The 17670-nt window shown below is 54.2% G+C and overlaps 1 long non-coding RNA gene across 1 annotated transcript; it reads right to left on the minus strand.

Moving 5' to 3' along the window:
* Window positions 1-7157: 7157 nt before the first annotated feature.
* LOC141748382 (uncharacterized) lies at window positions 7158-13793 on the minus strand. Its single transcript, XR_012588975.1, has 3 exons — window positions 13771-13793; window positions 11929-12120; window positions 7158-9627 (listed from the first exon to the last, which is right to left on the minus strand). It is a non-coding gene; the product is annotated as an uncharacterized LOC141748382 (long non-coding RNA).
* Between the last annotated feature and the right edge of the window lie 3877 nt (window positions 13794-17670).

Below are 17670 nucleotides of genomic sequence, written 5' to 3' on the forward strand. Positions count from 1 at the left end.
ACATCTGGCGTTTCTGTACATTTCGGTAATTCCCGCCTGCCGCGGGCCGCTGACACCACCTGATGTGGTGCCGCAAATGCGCAGCTCAGGCTTGGAGTGTTTGTTTTTCTCGCTTTAAATCCACATGGATCGGAATCTGAAGTGCTTGGGACGGAGCCGGGCCATGGGGTTAAAAGTCTTTATGTGACCTGAGCCGGTGGCTCGCTGCGGGGGGTGAATCCTGGTTTGAAAACGGAGACAAACGAGGATCTATTAAGCAGCCTTGTAATTGTATGTCCTGGCTGACAGAGTGGTGCTGGTGGCTCATTGTTACGCTCCGAAAGTGCTGCCAAGCCAGAGAAAGAGACCTGGGAGTCCTGGGGGACAACAGGATGCCCATGGGCCAGCAATGTGCCCTCGTGGACAAGAAGGCCAATGGCATCCTGGGGGGCATCAAGAAGAGTGTGGCCAGCAGGTGGAGGGAGGTCATCCTCCCCCTCTGCTCTGCCCTGGGGAGGCCACATCTGGAGTGCTGTGTCCAGTGCTGGGCTCCCCGGTTCCAGAAGGACAGGGAACTGCTGGAGAGGGGACAGCAAAGGGCTACCAAGATGCTGAGGGGACTGGAACACCTCTCTCATGGAGAAAGGCTGAGGGATTTGGCTCTTTTCAGTCTGGAAAAAAGATGACTGAGGGGGGATCTTATCAACGCTTATAAATACGGAAAGGGTGGGTGTCAGGAGGATGGGGCCAGGCTCTTTTCAGTGGTGCCCAGGGACAGGACAAGAGGTAACAGGCACAAACTTGACCATGGGAAGTTCCACCTCAACATGAGGAGGAACTTTCCTGTGAGGGTGGCAGAGCCCTGGCACAGGCTGCCCAGAGAGGTGGTGGAGTCTCCGTCTCTGGAGACATTCCAAACGCGCCTGGAGGCGTTCCTGTGCCACCTGCTGTGGGTGACCCTGCTCTGGCAGGGGGTTGGACTGGATCATCTCCAGAGGGCCCTTCCCACCCCTGGCAGTCTGGGATTCTGGGATTCTGTGACCCGGGGTGAGGGCTCACCCTGCTCCCAGGGGCACTGCTCCCTGCGCCGCAAAGCAGCGCTGCTCCGGCTCTGCCCGTCTTGGGTTCTTGCACCCAGACAGGTCAGAGATCTGTGGAGCAAGTGCCTTTATAAGCAAATGAGACATCACAGTTGTCTTTTTTTTTTTTTCTCCTTTTTTTTTCTTTCTCTCTTTTTTTTTTTTTTCGTGTATAAGCATTTGTAATTGATTTAATCTCACAGGCAGTTGTAATTTGGTAATATTTTGATGAGGAAATTGCTTCCTCGCTCTGTGAACGTGCCAGTGCCCCGCTGCAGGCAGGATGCTGAAGAAGGGAGGCACAGAAGAGCACAAAGATGGAGCAGGATGTAAAAGCTGGCAGCGAGGGCTTCCATCCCCAGGGGCTGAGTCAGCCGAGTGAGCCAAGGCGGGTGCGAGGTGTGTGTGTGGGACACGTTTGTGTGGCTGCAGACACAGGTCTGTGTCCAGCCACCTTCTGCAGACACAATTCTGAGTACAGGCTTCGTCCTCCGGGCTCTTCTGCGCAGGTAAAACACCACCTGGGGTGAAGCGGGGCATCCCAGCAAGTGCCAGTCCTCACAGAAGTGGGCAGGAGGGACAGGCCCGTGCCCGCCAGTACATCAAGGTGCGGGTAAATGAACCTGGGTTTTATCTAAAAAGAGAATATTGGTGGCATCTTTATTTTTCACCCCCCCCCATAACCAGGAAGGGAACCAACCCTCGTGCCTCCGGCCGGTCTCTGGGTCGCCCACAGCACATCGCTGTGTGTGGGACACACACCTTCGGGCGTTGCGGGTGGGGAGCGGGTGTGTGTTTCCCAGACGGTCCGTGTTCTTTCCTGCAGGTAGTGAAACCCCCCCTGCCACAAATACAGCCAGGAAAATTCCCCAACGGACAATGTCTGCATGTGTAAACGAGGACCCATCTTTTTCCGCCTCCAATTCCAGCCCTGTCGGGTTTCCCACGGCCGGGCAGCGTGTCCCTGCCCCATTTACAACCCTGACGCGCGGGTGGGATCGCTTCAGGATTGCTTTTGGAAGAGACTCAGAAAAAAACCTCAGGTCTCCTACAATCTTTTCCTGTGCAGGGCGGTGAAGTGACCTGATTTATTTCACGTGTTCCAACCCCGCCTACTGAAAGCAGCGTGTCTCCCCATGGATTTTTGCGTGGGGGTGCGCCAATGCCCCCAGATCCGCTGTGTGGTGGTCGGGGATGCCGGTGCGGGGCTGGGTTCGCTCCCTGCAGCCTGCGAAGCAGCCGGGGCAGGGTTTTGGGGAGCCCGAGGTGTTGTTGGGGTTTTGGGAAGCCTGAGGCGTCAGCTCTGCCGTCCTTCCGTCAGGGAGGGAGAAAGCCTTTTCCCTGGGGACAGACTTTTTGGGTACTGACAGAACACGCTGCCTTTCCTGCACTTTCCGCTGGGCATCCCGTGGGGCCCGGGACGTGCCGGAGCAGCGATGCTGATGCCGATGCCTCACTTGCCCGTTTCCCATCTGAGGAGCCGGGACACGATAAAGCCATCCGGAAGGCGGGGGGAGGAGAGCGGAGGGGACCGTCTGTGCTTTTAAATGGACATCGCAGTGTATTTATCAGCTCTTCTTCTCCTCAATCAATTTCCTTTCTTGCCAATTTTCTCTCTTCCATTCACAAAATGCAAAAAGTACCCCATAGCAATCGGAGAATACAAAATCCGAGGGAGAAATATCCTTTGCAGTCTAAAATCCTGATGCTCGCAATCAGAAAACCATCTTGTGCTGTCTAAGTAAAGAATAATGACACACACAATCCCCCGTGTAGCTGCACCTTCCACATCCCCCCTCATCCTTCCCCCGCCGTCCGAGTTGTGCACACTCAAATAACTTCTTTTCGGTACGAGGTGGAAGCTCTTTTCTCTCGCAGAGAACTCGCTCTGCCCAGTTTATAAATGAATATATGCTTTACTTGAATCCTACTTTGAGTAACCTCCAACGTTCTGGTACTTGACCAGCACACAGGAATGGGGTTAGGTGAGAAACTGCTGAGAGAAATGAAAAGATTTGTGAATGAAAAGGAAAGAAATCCCATTTTTTTTCTTCCACTTGGTGAGTTTGTTGCCAAGACCCACCGAGTCCTCAGGGCGCCAGCGCCATCCTTTGCCCTGGAGGTGACACTCGCTTTAGCAAACCCTTGGGGCGGGTGAGCGGGTTCCTGCTCTGCCGTGGGGGGGGGCTGCCACCCACCACCTTTAAATTAACCAAGGGGATTGTGTCCTTCCCGCAGCTTTGCGTGGGGGATACCAGTGGCATCCCCCTGAACCCAGCTGCATGAGAGGTTAGAGCCGCCTTAGCCAGGATCGCCCTCGCTAAAACAGGCGTATGAAGGGGTTTCTCCCCCAATTAGTGCATAAAAAGCAAGATCTGAAGTTGTGAGCGCTCAGCACCGGGCGCTGCTGCCGGGCAAGGCGCTGCTCCAAGCCCTGGGAAAGCCGGCCCCGGCTGGGAGCGCGGGATGGGGCTGCGGCCCCGCAGGGGAGGTGGGTGGGCAAGAAGTGCAAGGGAAGCAAGATCACGCTGGATACCGCGACGAGCCGCTGCCAAGCGCTGCCAAATATTCCTTTTGCATCAAAGGAGGCGAGCGGGGAAGCGCCGAAGGTAGATAAGGCGGCTTTTGGCGTTGCTTTTTTAGTGTTTACAGGAATCTGCAACACCTCGTTTGGCTCCCACCCCGCTGCCTCGCTCACGGAGGTACCTGGTACTCTCGGCAGAGTAACGCCGCAGCAGCCGTCGCGTGTGGGAGGGTTTCGGTCTGGGTGAAATTTCAAAAAAAAAAAAAAAGGTGTAGAAACGTGCCATTAATAAGCGTGTCTAGAGCCTGCCTCCTAAACCCAGCAGCCACGCCGCGGTGCAATGTGCTGCGCGGATTTACCTGCCGGGGGAATTGCCGCCGTCCAGCTCGACTATAAAAAAAAAAAAAATCACAGCAAAAAAACTACTGGGGAAGCTGAAAGGCTTTTCCTCCAGAGCGGTCACGCGCGTTCCTGATGGAGCAGACTTCACATTTTATAAAACAGACATCTTGCTTTAGCCTATAGCAAGAGAAAAGCTGCTGCCCCTTTGCGGGGCTGGGCGCTGCGGAGCAGAGCTGCCCCCGCCGATGACGCCGGGGGCTCCGCTGGCCCAACTTGGCGCGGGGATGTGCTGCAAGCGCTTCTGCCGCCTTTTTTTTTTTTTTTTTTTTTATTTCCAAGCAGTTTGTGCCGAAACACGGTAGTGAAGTCAACCTGCAAACACGTTGAAGGCAAACTTGGACGTTTTAAGGGGAAAAAAAAATACGAGAGGAGGAGCCCGGCTGGATGTCTGTCCCCTGGGCTTTCTGCTTTAGTAATTGGCAATATCCTGACAGATCTGGAGCAGAGCAGAGACATGCTCACAAGCAGCAGAGGGGAGTGATCACGGCACGGGAGGTACATCCACCACCCCTGCGCCCTGACCACAGCACATCCATCCCCCCTGTGCCCAAACCACAGCACATTCATCCCCCCTGTGCCCAACCAGGGCACATCCATCCCCCCTGCACCCTGACCATGGCACATCCACCACCCCTGCACCCCGGTCACAACACATCCATCCCCTCTGCACCCCAACTAGGGAACATCCACCACCCCTGTGCCCAAACCACGGCATATCCATCCCCACTGTGCTCCAGCTATGACACATCCACCACCCCTGCGACTGAACCACGGCACATCCATTCCCCTGCCCCGCGGTCATGGCACATCCATCCCCTCTGCACTCCAACCATGGCACATCCGTCCCCTCTGTGCCCAAACCATGGCATATCCACCACCCCTGTGCCCAACCACAACACGTCCACCACCCCTGCACCCCAGTCATGGCACATCCACCAGCCCCGCACCCCAGTCATGGCACATCCATGGCCCCAACCATGGCACATCCACCACGCCTGTGCCCAAACCAGGGCACGTCCATGCCCTCTGCATCCCAACCATGGTACATCCATCCCCCCTGTGCCCCAACCACAGCACATCCATCCCCCCTGTGCCTGAACCAGGGCACATCCACCATCCTGCGCCCCAGCCACGGCACATCCATCCCCCCTCTGTAGCCACCACCCCTGCGCCCCGGCCACGGCACATCCATCACCCGGAGCTGGGGCTTGGACAGGAACCGCTCACCCACAGCCCAGCCACCTCCACAGGCACATCCTTCTCTCTCCCCTGGGATCATTTTCCCTGTTGGCTTGATTGAGCCTCTACATTTCATTCTTGCCCGCTGCTCCGAAAACCACGGTGCTTTTATTCTCCTGTTACTGTCAGGGTGGTTTGATGCTGTCGGGAGGGTGAAAGCGGAGTTTTAGCAGGACTCTTCCGTTGGAGACTGAGGTGGAGATCTCTTTTTCTAGCCGAGGAAAATCAAACCAATCACAACAGAAAGGTCTAAAAAGAAGGACTAAACCTGCTTTTTAACTCTTACACTCCACCCATAAACGCAAATAGCAGAAAACCGTCCTAAAAAAAAAAATCTGATGTAGAATTAATAAAAGTGTAGAAGTACAGAATTAATCACTTTACTGGCCAATTTCCCTGTAAACCAAGTTATTCATTAAATTGTTTTCCTGAGGGAAAGCAGTATTTTATACGGTGATTAAGGGTTTGACTTGCAGAAAGCAGGAATCAGCCGTTTTAGGGACGCGAGCGCGAGAATGCCCATGTTTGCTTTGAAATGAGTCAGTTGGGTGTCCAAATATTGTGACTTTGAGCTGTTTGTGCACCCACACGGGCACCTTCTGCACCTCCCCTGTGCTGGAGGCGTTCATGCACGGGGCGGGGGCTCCCCTGCGCCGCTCGGCCAGCGGCACCGATGCTCGCCCGCTGCTCACCGCACAGCCCCGGAGCCGCCACGAAGCTGTAAATCAGCAGGAGGACGCTCACCCACCACCCCCCTGCCCCGCGACTAGCGACTGTGATTTATTAATTCCTAAGAACAGTTGGAAAAACACGTTCTGGGCTTCGCAGCCGCCAGCGCTCAAGAGGAGACTGCAGGATCGGGCCCTTAACAATGCACCCTCACGACAGGCGACCGCACTCCCACCGCAGGGGATGGATGGATGGATGGATGGCACCATCCCAGCCCTTCCCAGGAGGAGCAACCCTGGCCCCACGGCAGTCCCGGTGTTTATCCCTTGCTCCCACCCGGGCTGGGAAGCTGCGAGCAGGGCGATGCTCAGGGCAAAGGAAGGGAAACCATCTCCCCTTGGGGCTGGGCTTGCTCAGGAGGAGCTCGCTGCTGCAGCTATGGGTCTGTGGACAAACCCTTGGGTGCTCCAGGCCCTCCAAACTCTTCCCACTACATCTCCAGTGCTGCCAGATACTGGGTGGGTGCTGGCAGCCCCCAGCTCGGCTGTGCTTGCCCTGGGCGCCCGCTGGAGCTGCAGGTCCCCCCCATGGCAGGGCTTCCCCAGGAGCACCCCAAGCCTTTCCTTCTCCCCACGCAGGTGACACTCTGGTCCCCATCAGTCCTCACCACCTCACAACCCCCCCCCCCCCCCAGCTGCTGGAGGCAGGGTACAGCAGGGCAAGTACTGGGGGGACCACCATTAGCCCTTGCCCGTCACCAACACCCTCCCCCGCCCCCCCCCCGAGGTCCTCCCTCCCCCACAATGACGCCGAGGAAGGACGTGGCACCATTTCCCAGCCCTGGCAGTGCCCTCTGCCTGCTCCACGCCTGGGGTGGGATGTTGGGTACCCACCAGCAGTGGGGTGTTGGGGTGCAGCCCGGCCCCGGCCCCCCCCTCCCCCGCCATTAACGACACCAAGCCCTCATTAGTTGCTGCCTCCGCAGTGGTTTATTGGTGTGGGAGGCACCAGCCCCCCAGCAGCAGGGTGGAAGGTGCCGTGGGGGTGCCGTGGAGGGCCCCCCCGAGAGCCAGAGCCCCGGCTCCTGCGGCAGGGACCGATTTCCAGCCTCACTAAAGCAGCAATGCAATACTGGAGAGCAACAGGCAATCCCCAACTCCAGTATTTACGTGCTGCTAGAGCACTGCTGACAGCTCTCCAGCCCAGCGCCTCGCCACGGCCCCCACACCACCCCCCCGCCTCTCCCCCCAAACTCCGGGGGACAGAGTACCTCGGGCCATCCTTTGCCGGGGCAGGGACGGAGGAGCCATGGGGAAGGCAGGGTGCAAAGCCAACACCGGCCGTGCCCGTGCGGGAGAAGAAAAGGGAGCTACAAGTCCCTCCTTGCCTGCAGGGCCGGCCCCGCCGGGACACACAGACACACACAAACTCCTGGGGGAATGGATTTGCAGCTGCAAGGGATGTGCGGAGACAGAAGCACCAGAACTTATCTACACGTACCTGGTCAACTGAGCTAAAGAGAGACATGGGACTGCGTTAGCTTCCACATCTATGATACCCAGAAGCTCACTTTCTTGTCTTATCCTTGAGGTAATGAGGCAGCCCAGAATGGTCTGTATCTCCTTGTCCCTACAAACCATGATGTGCTGCTACATCTCCTCAAAGCCCACTGAATGTTGACATTCCAAATGGTATTTTGAATATATACATATATATTATTATTGTTATTTTAAAACCATGATATAAGGTACTGAAGAACACTCTACAATGAAGAATTTAACGTGCATGCATTACCACCACAGGACTATTTTTTTTTTTTTTTTTTTTCTCTTCACGGGTCCTATCAGAAAGTCTGTAACTATAAGAGAACAAGCAGTTACACAGTGCAAACAAACCAGAAACAGAATCAGAAATAAACTGTTCCCTTCCCACCCCCAAAAATATTCGGGCCTCGGCACGCGTGCACCTTCCGATGCAGCAGAGCTGCTGCTTTGGCAGCGGATCCCAGATACCCCCCCCCGGCCCTCCCCAGCCCTCTCTGGGGAAATGTTACCTGGTACTTCCCTCCGAGGGGCTGCTGAACAGCAAGGATTTTTTTTTTTTGCAGGAGTCGCAATGTTAATATTTCAGATAAATAAATCCAGATTCCAACAGTTCAAAAAAAACCTGTTCAGTTTTCCTTAAAATATTTTTTATTCAGCTCGTTTTGACTTTTGAGAAATCTAAAAAAACCCAAAAAAACAAACAACCCCACAAACTAACTCCCCTCCCCCCCCTTTTTTTTTTCTTAAAAAAAAAAAAAAAAAAGACTAGATTGTGCTCATTCACTATTTGAATGGACAAACTTTATGCGATCAGAAATAAAAGACACCCTGGAAGCTGACGGCCCCCCCTGCCTGTACCAGCATCCCCAGCGCAGCGGCAAGGGCTGTGCGGGAGCTGCGCACACAGCCTGACATTTTTCGTGCTTCCTTTCGACTTTACTTCCCCCCCCCCCCCCCACTTTAGTTATGTGACAACTTCCTTCAATTCATTTTCTTTAAAAGCGGCATCACAAAAAAAAAAAACCCCAAAAAAACAACCCCGGACAATGTCAGCAGTGACGCCAGCAGGCGAAAGGCTCGTGCCGCGGCCGCCGCCGCACCGGGCTCCAGCCGGCCCTCCTCTTACTCCCTGTCCCTTCAGCAAACTCAAAAAAAAAAAAAAAAAAAAAAAAAAAAAAAGGAATTTCAACAGCTCTCGTCACCCGGGCCAAATTATTGCAAATTTTAAATCAAATATTTGCCAACCAAAAAGCAGGTTTTTTGTTTCGTTTTTTTTTTTTTTTTCCCCCCACCACTTGAGCGTCCTCGGTACCGCCAGCAGCAGGGCCAGCTCTCCCGCCAGCAACTGCTACTTACGGCAAAGCCAACAAGTGCCCAGAGAAAGTTAAACCTGCGCAAGCTAAAACAAAACAACCCCCCCACCCGCATAACTTTACCACTAATTATTCCGTAACAACGTTTTACTTGACTGTACCTGTGTAGTTTTATTCCTTTCATCTCTTCAAGTGACTCAAAAAAAAAAAAACCTAATAAAGGCAACAGCAAACAACCTCCGCTCTAGAACCCATTTCGATTGTGTTTGAGGTTCCTCTTTTAATTAATGCTTTTATATATATAAACCCCAGTCTTTCGCCTAGTTCGACAGGGGGGGCAAGAGCTCTCTTCAGCAAGGAGGACCTTCCGAAGGGAGGGCTCGATACACCTCCACCAGCCTGTTCTCTAGCATGGAGAGAAAAATCAACACTCGCGCTGGGTATTGGGCAAGTGGAAATTTGGGATACGCAGCGCAAGATGTATCTGAGAAACTACGCGTGTTTATGACGTGACAGCGTAATTATTTTAAGCAGTAGAAAGCTCCGCCTTTGAATTGCCCCATCTCACTACTTTGGCTTCTTTCAAGCTCAGTCTGTGCTCTGGACCCTCCACGCTAAAGCAGGAAGGCAGCAGCTGAACGGGACGGTTTGAGTTTATCCGGACCCCCCGAGGCGGTACCCGCAGTGCCCCGGAAGGGACGCGCATCTCGGGATACGCCTTTCAGAGGAACCTGCCTTTATCCGGAGGGAGGGAAGGTGCTGCAGGTGCTTCGGAGCGGGTCGGCCGCGGGAGCTTACCTTCCCAACTCACCTGGGGATGCAGCGGCTCCTCCGCGCTGGCTCTCCCGGGGGACAAGGACGCGCTCTTCCCGAGGGATCTAGGAAGCAACACAAGGAGGGTTGAGGAGACGCTCGCAGAGGCACGGCCGCGCTCCAGGAGGGGACACCGGGGCCATCGCGCAGCCTCGGAGAGTCCTCTCCTTAGGGATGTGCAGAACACAAGGGCTCGGATGGGCGCAAATATTTTTTTTAATTAGGGGGAAAATAAAAATAAATCAAGTTTTCACCTCCAGATAGGGCAGGCTACAAAGCAGCACATGAAGAGCGAGGGCACCCCTCCTCTCCTCCCCATCCCTGCCGCCAGGAGGGTGACTGTGGGCAGTGGTACCCAAGTAACCCCACATCATCACCCGGGCGCCGGGCAGCCAGCAGGGATGAGGCGAGATGGCTCCTGCTGGCCAAAACCAGTGGTCAAGCAGAAAAGCCACCGCACACGGCCACCAGGAAGCCCCCATCCCTCCCCAAAGGGGTTATACCAGCAGCAGCGAGAGCAGCCCATTGCTCTCGGCCAACCAGAAGCAAAGGAAACGTCTTACTTACACCAATTTAGGTGACAACCCCCCCTCAGGACCAGCAGGTAAGATGCAAGGCGGCTATTTGGGGATTGGGACTTTTTTTTTGGTGGCACCTCAGCCCCTCGCTGCCGGGGCAGGCAGCATCCCAGCAGCACCATCAGCCTTTGGGAACTGGGGGGGTCCCACTGCACCCAGTAGCCCCAAATATCAAGAGAACTGCCCCAAAAGCTCCAACTCGACGCAAAGGCAGCGCAAAAGCTCTTCTGCTCCGCGCCTGCGGTGTGTACATCAGCTATTTCTAGAAATCCAGGCTTCTACCTGTCACCTACGCGAACCAACCACCTTCAGGGGTTTAATTAAATCCCCCGCACAACCAGGGAAATTCGAACATGCAGAAATCCATTAGGGTAGCTCACAAAACAATGCAACTTCTGCTTGCCAAAGTATATTGGGCAATTAAGTAAAAAACACACACACACACACACCCCTCCCCGAGTCCACACACACAAAACCAAAAGAAATTCACCCCGAAATAGGGGGTTCCCTTAAAACACAACCCCGTCCCTCCTCACGGACAGTGTAACCAGGAAAAAAAAAAAAGAGAAAAAAAAAATAGTGAGAAAGAGCGCCATGGGAAAGGAAAGGAAATAAATATAGGAGCCTATGACAGGACAGATTTGCATACAGAGCCTTCACTGACTCGCACACTTCAGGGCCAGCTAAGCCCAAAAACCAGTAAATATTAAGCATTTCCTATATAAAGCACAGGAAAAAAAAAAAAAACAAAACCAACTTTGTTATCGAACAGTTTTTCAGGAGACACGCACAAACTAACCCTGAAGTCATTGTTCTCAAAGGATTTAAAAAAAAAAAAAAAAAAAGAAAAAAAAAAGAAGGCATTTACTATTTTACTAAAAGACTAAAATAAATCATCTTGTTAGAGCTGAAGGTCCCAGACATTAATTAGTGAGACATAGTTACGGTAACAAAAGGAAAATAAGGGGGCGAGCAGCACCACCGAAACGCTCCGTGCCTGCCTGGGTCTGAGAGGACCCACACCACTTCCCCCCCTGCCTCCCCTTGAGCCATTCGATTCAAACCCAAGTCGCGTATTAATATTTACAGATGTGGCCCACAGCTGGAATCGGAGCCGACGCTCCATCGACAGCCACCGAGCGGCTCCAGCTCTCGCGCTTCCCACAGGAGCGGCCGCGGGAGGCTGCGGAGGAGCAGGAGCAGCAGCAGGCGGACGTGGGAACGTCACGCAGCCCCCACGTTACTTTCATTTGCCCCCGGCACCCCCTCACCTCGCGCCAAAAATCACCGGTACGCCCGCTTTTTTAGCCAGCTACCACTTCCTCCTAGGCGGCACAAAATAAACGCATAAAATACATATATATTCTCCCCGTTCGTTTGTCAAAGCTATATGAGAGCGGCTAATTTCTCCTACACTTCATAAAAAATTAATTTTTTTTTTTTTTCCCTAATTTACTCAGAAAAAGTTCAGAGGAGCAGCGTATATTTCAAATCAATACCAGCATATCAGAGCTACATTTTAATTTTAGCCTGGTGTACCTTTCGCGCGTGAAACCGCACGGCGCGAAGGCGCTCCGAGGTGGGGCAGAGGACCCGAAACCACACCGCGGCTACAAAGGGCAAATTCAAATAACGCCGAAAATTAATTCGTTAGCTCGATTCGATTCGAAACTCGACCCCGGTGCACGGTTACCGGCGGGACGGGCCGCGTTTATCGAGACGGGGCTGTTAACACGAGGGAGAGCTACCGGCGCTCGCAAGGGCCTGCGGGATACGACTTCCACTTACAGTGCTCCAGAAAACCAGTAAAATCCACAGGAAAATTCCCGGATCCGCAGTTTTTTTCTCAACGCTGCTGAGGAGAAGAAAAGTAGGATGCTTCTTGTTACTTCCATTTTTTTTATATTTTTGGGTTTTTTTTCCTGCATTGTCATCCCGTCCAGTTTTAAACAACAAGGGACAGATCTGGAAGCCCGACTCCTATAAAATTTGTTAAGAACAGGGGGGGAAAAAAAATTTAATAAAAAAATTGTCAGATGAACATTAATTCAAAACATAACAAGCGCATAGTAATTTTATAATTTTTTTTTTTTTTTATATTTGGGTCATTTTGCCTGAAGCGTTACTTAGAGCTTCCCTCTTATATTTCATAAATGTTTATTGCATTAGCAGCTCAGTTTTACTGTATTTCCCACCAAAGTGGATTAACTGAAGACAGACTTTCGCAGCCGATGGCGAGCGCTGGAGCTCCTTGGATTTCTTCAGAGCAGAAAATGATGGAAGTTGGCGGATGGGCCCTCACCTACACACGAGCACAATTTCTTTTTTTTTTTTTGGGGGGTGGGGCGGGGGGGGAGCATGTTTTAACCTTTGGAAAACTCACTCCCTGAGTGCGAAAAAATTGTCTTTATGTACCTGATCCCGACGTGGGGAGAAATACGGTGTTCAGGATAAATCAGAAGGGGAACACACGCACACACCCCCCCCTGCCCCCGCGCGTTTCTCCCATCACCCTTTGTCGCCCTTTGCCAGGATATCCAAATTTCCTGTACAAAGCCAGGAACCAGCCGGGGGTGGGGGGGGGTAAAAAAAATAAAAATTAAAAATTAAAAAAAATAGCAAAAACTGGCTGCCAATTTTTTTTTTAATATTTTAAATAATTTCGCCTAATTTTTTGGTTGCACTATGATTTATTTTTTTTAAATTTTTTCTTTTTAACGTATAAAACTATTTTCTCCCGTGTGCTGGCCTTGGCAGCGGGGGCGAGCGCGGGTGGGGGGGGGGGCGCAGGCCCCACGCCGGAACGGAGCCACTGGGCTCCCGGGAGGGGGTGGGGAGGGGTTCTTTTAAAAAAATAAATAAATAAAAAAAAGGGAAACTGGCAAAAAAAAACCCCCACCCCAAAACAACAAAACGTAAAACCAAACAACGCCGAGCCACACCTGCGGGGGGCGGGCGCGGCTCCCCGCCACGCAAAAAAAAAATAATAAAATTATAATAATAAAAAGGAGGAAAAAGAATCGGGGGGGGGCGCCCCGCACCCACGTGGGAACCGTCCCCGCGCACCGCTCCCGCCCTAACGGTCCGGTGTCCTCCCCCCCCCCCCCCCCCGCCCCGCGCGGTCCCGCTGTCACCGCCCGCTGCGTCACCGGCCGCCCCCCCCACACCCCCCCCCGGTCACCCCCCCCCCCCCCCCAACCCCCCCGGTGCCGCCTTTGTGCGGCGCCGCGCGGGCGGGCGCTGCCGGTGCCGCCGCTCTCCCCACCCCACCCGCCGCAAAAAAAAAGTTCTTTTACCGCTTTTTTTATCCTTTTCCCCTCAAGTTTCGCCCAGGCCCGTGTCCGTCCCCCCCCCACCCCCGCCCCGCAACAACGGGGAGCGTCGCGACCCCGCCCACGGCAGCGGGTCCCCCCCCCCCCCGGGTCCGTCCCGTCCCGTCCCGTCCCGCCGCCCCCCCCACCTTCGCCGGTCCGGTCCCGCCCGCGGGGGAAGGGGGAGGAGAAGAAGGAGGAGGAGGAGGAGGAGGAAGAGGAGGAGGAGGAGGAGGAGGAAGGGGGTGTGCGGGGGGGCAGCGGTCAGCCCCCCCGCGGCGCCCCGGCCCCCGCCGCCCTGCCCGCCCTCCCTCCTCACCTCCGAGTCCACTCGAAAATGGCGCCGAAACCGAAAAAACTTCGCAAATTTCATTGTAGGCGGTTGCAAGGGCTGCTGGGAGCGGGGGCGGTGGCGGGGCGGGGCGGGGGGGCGGGCAGTCCGGCGGCCCCTCCCGGCCCCGGCCCCGGCCCCGGCGCGGCGGGGGACGCGTATCTCCGCGGGCCGGAGCGGCGGAGGGGTGGGGAGGGGGTTCCCCGGTACCCCGCGGCCGGGCGGTGGCGGGGAGCCCGGGCTCCTGTCCGTCCCCCCCCCGCCCAGGCTGCGGAGGAAAAATCCCTGCGAGTTTTCTCCCTGAAAACGGGGAAAATACAGAAGGCGCCGCGCGGGGCGTAAGGGTGACCTCGGCTTTGCCCTCCGGGCTCGTTCCGCTGCCTCTGCCCTCCGCGGTTTCCAGCCTCCTGTGAACCGTCCCGGGGTTGCGGAGGGGGGTGGCGAGGGGGCGATGCTTTTTCAGTCCTGGGTGGGTAAAAGTCGGTTTATGGTTGTTGGGTGTGAGCTTCTGCCCGCACACGGTCCGTGATGTCTGACGGGGGTTGATGGGAGTTCGGGTTCTTTGGGGTTCTTTGGAAGAGAAGGCTCCGGGGAGACTGCAGAGCCCCTTCCAGCCCCTAAAGGGGCTCCAGGAAAGCTGGGGAGGGACTCTGGATCAGGGAGGGGAGCCATAGGACGAGGGGGAAGGGTTTTCAACTGGAAGAGGGGAGATTAAGATGAGATCTGAGGAAGAAATTCTTTGCTGTGAGGGTGGTGAGTCCCTGGCCCAGGTTGCCCAGAGAAGCTGTGGCTGCCCCATCCCTGGAGGTGTCCAAGGCCAGGCTGGACGGGGCTTGGAGCAACCTGGTGTGGTGGGAGGTGTCCCTGCCCAGGGCAGGGGGTGGCACTGGATGGGCTTTAAGGTCCCTTCCAACCCAAACCATTCCATGATCCAATTATTCTATCTCCCTTCCCCGTACTGTGCTACTGGAGTTCTCCACAAGCGCTGGTCTGCACCCTTTCCGATAGAATCATAGAATCGTAGAATCCGAATCTTCATGGTTGGAAAGGACCTTTGAGATCATCGAGTCCAACCACACACACACACACACAAACCCCTACAATCTCTGCCACTGGAGCATGCCCTGAAGTGCCACATCTAGATGTTTCTTAAATACCTCTAGGGATGGTGACTCCACCACCTCCCTGGGCAGGCTGTTCCAGTGCCTGACCACTCTTGCAGTAAAGTCATTCTTCCTAATGTCTAATCTAAACCTCCCCTGCTGCAACTTCAGACCATTTCCTCTGGTCCTGTCATTATTCATGCGGGAGAAGAGGCCAACACCCACCTCTCTCCAACCTCCTTTCAGGTAGTTGCAGAGGGCAATGAGGTCTCCCCTCAGCCTCCTCTCCTCCAAACTAAACATGCCCAGCTCCCTCAGCCTCTCCTCATATGACTTGGGTCTCCAACATCAGGAGGTGTTCCCCACCGTGTTCCTGTGCACAGCTGGCAGAGCTTTATAACCCACCCAGAGTCACCCAGGAGCGATGGGAAAGGGATTTGGGGGCCCACCTCACACATGCTGGGTGCGGAGTGGCACCGCGACACACTTGCAGGGAAGACGGGCGGCTTGGAGACATGGTTGTCTGAAGATTCTTGAATGTGAAGAGTCAGAGCTTGGGAGGATGGTGATTCGTGCCGGTGGGAAGCCTGGTGAGCTGAGGCCTGGGGAAAAAGTGATGCTGGGACAAAGTGATCCCTTCCAAAGGGACAATCCGGATTTGGAGGTCAGAAACTTGCAGGTCCATCCTGGAGGATGGAGGTCCTCCACTTGAGTGTCCGTCGTTGGGAATGGGCAAAGCTGTGAAGCCTCCTGTTGACTGGGTGGGTTCGTGGTCTTCCCACTGCAGTTTTTACTTCTACCCCCGCCCCAACCAGCTAAATAAAAAAAAACCCCAAGCCCTGTTGCTAAATAATTGCTCTGTTCTCACAGGTGAGCCGTGAAGCTCAATTAATTCTGCTTTGTGAAGCGCTTCTCATCCTCCGATGGAAACATGTAAGGGCAAAACACTATTATTTTGCAACTTTGCGCAGGCTGATAAGAGCGGTGAAAACGGAAAAAAGCCTCACCTCTGAAGGGTATCGCAGCCCCGCGCTTTTTCCGCTCGGCATCTTAGAAACGAGCTGAGGGCTGCTGCTCTTCATTTAGAAGGGTCCCCCGTCCCCCGTCCCCCCCCCCCGACTTTTTGAAAGAAACGTAATCACTACCAAGTATTCCGGAGGGACTTCATCTTTAAACAAATAATGTTTTTCTTGTTGGGTGTGCGCTATTATTTTCTTAATTATTCCTGGATTTCTGCCTGTTCCACCAAGAGTTTTCTCAGATGGCAGAAACAATTGGTCCTTTTTTTTATTGCGCTAATAGCAAAAAGTATCCCCAATAAAAAGACTCTGTACATCCCATAAACTCAAACAGGACACGTTTTGCCAACAATCACACCTCTTCATTGAGGCATCTTATATGCGCTTTTTTAATTTTTTTTTTTTTTCTTGTATTTCTACTATTGTTTACTACTGGGCCTCGCCGGCTGGCTGCGTTTTGGTGTCAAAACGAAAGGCATCGAGTCATTTCTTTAGCACCGGGGCCCTCCCACGCACCCTTAGCGTGTGCGCCGAGATCTCGGCAGACGTGGCGGGGGATGAACGGGCAAAGAGATTCACCTACAACCTCTCCCGTCTCCCCGTGGGTGGCCTCTAATTAATTTGGCTCGGAGGCTCGGCTGCAAGGTTAGATGGGTTAGGAAGTCTGGCCGGGAGTCATCGCTTTGGATCCTACCTCTTCTACGGAGAACTTCATCGCGTAGCCGTGGCTGACCTGCACCCTTGCGAGAACCAATTAAAAAAAAAAAAAAAAAAAAAAAGCCCCCACACTTATTGGAATGTCAAATATAAATAATTAAAAAAAAAAGCCTTTCAAACGAAATGGTATCTTGGGAGGCTCCTGTGTGTTTAATCAGCCGGTTGCGCCATCTATATCGTGGAGGCAAAAGCAGCAGCGAGAACCACGAAAGGCACTGGCTTCGCATCAGCAGAAGTGTTTGCCAAGCTCGGATTATGTCACTGCTTTATGATCTTGCTTTGTAAAGGGAGAATACTCTTGGGGAGAAAGGACTCGGCACGCCGGATCTACAGCGGGAGCAAGGAATGAACGCTGCTCGCAGAGACCTGGGGGGGAGGGCGAGGAGTTGTGTTTGCCGGGGTATTTTTGCAGATGGATGGTTTACGGCCGCTGCCTTCCAGCAGAGATGTGCCCTGCAGGTCGCTCAGCCGGAAAGCAGAAAGCCCAAAATACCCCTGGGAAGCTGTTGGCTGCTCTCCCCTCCCGCGGGATGACCTGCTGGGGTCCTGCCTGGGTGCCGTCTACCCGACAGCCCCCGGCTCCCCTGGCATCACCACCTCCCCTGCAGCCCCCGGCTCTCCCAGCATCACCATTCCGCTCTAGGGAAAGGGATACAGCTGGCTTTCCCTCCCCCGTGGGATACAGAAACCGAGCCGGGTTGGGGCTTATCAAATAGTCATAGAACGATGACACAGCATCTCCTGATGGGGAAGGGTGCGAACCAGTGCTTGTGGAGAACTCCAGTAGCACAGTATGGGAAGGGGAGATAGAATAATTGAGTCATAGAATGGTTCGGGTTGGAAGGGAGCTTAAAGCCCACCCAGTGCCACCCCCTGCCCTGGGCAGGGACACCTCCCACCACACCAGGTTGCTCCAAGCCCCGTCCAGCCTGGCCTTGAACCCCTCCAGGGATGGGGCAGCCACAGCTTCTCTGGGCAACCTGGGCCAGGGGCTCACCGCCCTCACAGCAAAAAATTTCTTCCTCAGATCTCATCTTAATCTCCCCTCT

Source organism: Larus michahellis, chromosome 9 (assembly GCF_964199755.1).
Source record: "Larus michahellis chromosome 9, bLarMic1.1, whole genome shotgun sequence".
Taxonomy (NCBI): domain Eukaryota; kingdom Metazoa; phylum Chordata; class Aves; order Charadriiformes; family Laridae; genus Larus; species Larus michahellis.